Raw genomic sequence first — 3,715 nt, forward strand, 5'->3', positions numbered from 1 at the left:
AATAGTTAAAAAAACCTCCTGTCTCTCTTGTCTAGTTTTCACTCCTTTTTGATTTTGTTATACCCCAATTAAAGACGGGCGCACTGTTAGAAACAGTGCTTTATAACAAAAATATTTGATGTTCAAACAGTGCACTTCCACTTCAAACATAGCAGTCAACAAGGTGCACTGTTGGAAACAGTGCTTTATAACAAAATATTTGATGTTCAAACAGTGCACTTCCACTTCAAACATAGCACTTCAAACCGGCTATTCCACTTTCCTACAGGGTAGGGAGGTTGGGGTCCGGGTGGAAACCACAGCGGTTGAAACATGAAACACGCATTGACCAGCTGGTATTAACCACACTGACTTGGCATAACCTTTCTGGTGTGTTTTGTTTTAATTTTAAACCAAGTGTGGTGATTTACAACCTTCATGCTGTTCCTCCCCTCCCTCGATTTTAATGGCAGATTCGTTCCTGGATATAATAGAAGTTTATTGCAAATTAAAGCAATAAGGCAGCGCGGCGACGCAGCGGCGCACGCCACTATCACTGGCACATCGGACCCCACTACCACAGCGCACGGGAACTGTAACAGCAAATATATTTAAGTATTTGAATCTGTATTCCTGCACGCCGTGGAAATGGATCACCAAATTCCCAAACAAGGTAAGACGATTATATCAATTATACAGCCAGTACACTACCACAAGGCACGTAAAGTTTAACAGCAAATATATTTTAGTGTTTGAATCTGTATTTCTGCACGCTGTGGAAATGGATCGCCAACTTCCCATACAAGGTAAGACAATAGAACAATTATTCTTAGAGGCGTGAATAGATGTTATATGAAGTTAGATTCAAATAGTTCGTTTTGAAGGTAAAAATGGGGTACCTGAAAACTCCACCGTAAGTTATACATGTTAACAGAGAGTCACCCTGATTTCTTCCTGAATTCTGCTTTGGGGCATTAATAGTTTGGCATGGATTTCAGACTTACTGTTTTCTGATCTATATTTGCTTAGAATATAAACTTTAATAGGGGTGAAATTTGGATGGATCAGATATATTCTTCCCTATAATCAAGGAGGCCCTAGAATAGAGACCACTACATGTACATGTCGCAGGTTCATGTGTCGTAGATTCTAGCGGTCTGTCGTCTGTGATAATGAAATCACCACCTGAAAGTTTTCTTCTACACAGTGCAGAAATTTGCTTGTGGTTGGTGAGAATATACATGAACATATATCACAGTTTACTGTGTACTGTTACGGTCTGTATGATAGAATTGTCTGCAAGTTCAACAGCTCTCGGGACTACTAGTATGTGCAGCGCGGACAAATATGAAGTTTCAAGTCCTCTGATATGCCATCATCCTTTAATATTTTGGCCAATTTCTTTCAATTTCTGCCCACCAACAGGCTGGTTCGTGTCTTCAGTCTAACAAGTACGTTTACAATACAAGTACAAGTTACACACTAGCGGGCCCGGTATAAGCCTACCGCGAGCTTGTCGGACCCTCCTCGGTGCTGGGTGCGTTGCCCGTCCGCCGAGGTTATTCAGCGCGCCCCGGTACGTTTTATTAGCCTCCACCAGGCCTTTCTACGTCAAGCGTACTTCTACGGGCGACTTTTAACCTACTGTAGCAGGGTTTTCTTTTGCACCAGCCACTGCGCGCTCGTGGTGTTGTGTTCTGTGTTGACGGTGGTGTGCGCGGGCCTGTTTGCCGGGCTGGCCGTGTACTTCAGGTTGATATGTCGAAGATTCTAGTGGTCTGTCGTCTGTAGGTGCAAGTGTGGTGATAATGAAATCCCCACCTGGAAGTTTTCTTCTGCACAGTGCAGAAATTTTGCTTGTGCTTGGTGAGAATATACATGAACATATATCACAGTTTACTGTGCACTCTGACGGTCTGTATGATAGAATTGTCTGCAATTGTCAACAGATCTCGGGACTATACCGTATAGTATACGTGTGCAGCGGACAAATTACTAGTATGAAGTCTCAAGTCCTCTGATCTGCCATACTTTAGTCAATTTCTGCCCACCAACAAGCTGTGGTTCGTGTCTTCAGTCTTACAAGTACGTTTACAATACAAGTACAAACTGTTACGCACTAGCGGGCCTGGTATAAGCTTACTAATCTCCAAGCAGATTCGGTGGGGCAAGGGGACTTTATATTGGCCTTCTGTATCCATTGGCCGCCTGTATCCAATGGATACAGAAGGCCAATATAAAGTCCCCTTGCCCCACCGAATCTGCTTGGAGATTAATTTTTAACAGGGTGGGAATCGCGCGTGAGTCACAGCAGGAGCTAACAAAGCGGGCTGCCCTTCACTTGACACCATCCAATCAGCGCGCTGTATTCGCAAATAAAGATTTGTAATTGGCTGACGGTGTTTACCCAGGGTCACAGGTAGCTTCGATATAGCTGCTCAGACGAAGGTGAGTTGTGAATGTCGTCCCCTGACATAAGGTCATTTTTTCCACTCTACTCGTTTTTTCCCTCTCCTCGTACTTTACCTAATTGTCTCACAAAGGCACGCCAAAACAAGGCAGGTTCGGGAGGTGGGCCAACATAGGGCAAGGGGAAGGTGGAAACCTGTCCAACATAAACATCGATTGCTCTTGGTAAAATGCTACGGTTGAAACAAGAAACTTACAGATTGACCAGATGGTAACTAAGTCACCTTTTTGGCGTGATTTATTAATCATTAGACAGGTAGTTTACAACAACTTCATACTCATCCTCCCCCTCCCGTTCTAATGGTAGATTCCTCCACACGCGTCACCGTGTGTTTGGCATTACACCCACACTACCACAGTACATTTATGTTCAGTATCAAAGTGTTTGAAGCTGTATTTCTGCACAATCTGTGGAAATGGATCAACAACGTCCCACACAAGGTAAGACAATAAAACAGTTATACGTAGAGGCGTAAATATATAAATATATAAATTTATATCATTAGTTCGATCGAGAATTTTGTCATGGGGCACCTGAAAACTAGCCTGGGTGCCATCCTATCTGTGGGTATGCCGGGGCTCCCATACTCCCTCACTAAAGAAATTTTTCGTGGCTGTACATGTCTGTCGGATCAAGTGTGATGATTGTTGCATCACCACTTGGGAGTTTTCTTTTGTACGGTACAGAAGTTTTGCTTGTGATTGGTGAGAACACATGATATAGACCTACAGTGTACCATGTCGTGCAATAAATAAAGTTCTGCAGTCTGCTCAACAGAATATTGTCCGCAAGTTCAACAGATCTCGGCACATTGTCAAGCGGACAAATCTGTAATTTTAAGACCGACAAAGTTCTCTGATAGTGAGGCTGACGTCTTCGGCTCCCCGATCTCTACGGCGCTTAAACGCCCGTCAAGCCTCCCGCCCAGCGCACGCTAGGGACTTACTTGCTGACCGATTTGTTTCATTTCCAGTCAACTGTCTGATAGAGACTAGTTCGTGTAGTTCTTACAAGTGTATTTGTATACATGTACATTTCTGACAAACTGTCACTGTCAGTCGCTAGCCGGCCTGGCCAGTACCAGCTGCAGCGTACCGCGAGCTTCCCGGATCCTCCTCGGTGCTGGGTGTGTTGCCCGTCCGCCGAGCAACATTTTTACACAACATAACAGGAAGCGCACGCCGAGGTATTACAACGTGCTTTGCTAATCTCCAAGTCCAAGCAGATCTTTTGGTGGGGGTAAGACAGTATCAAATTGGCCAGTCT

The sequence above is a fragment of the Branchiostoma belcheri genome, unplaced genomic scaffold (genome assembly GCF_001625305.1).
Source record: "Branchiostoma belcheri isolate BF01 breed outbred unplaced genomic scaffold, Haploidv18h27 scaffold128, whole genome shotgun sequence".
Taxonomy (NCBI): Eukaryota; Metazoa; Chordata; class Leptocardii; order Amphioxiformes; family Branchiostomatidae; genus Branchiostoma; species Branchiostoma belcheri.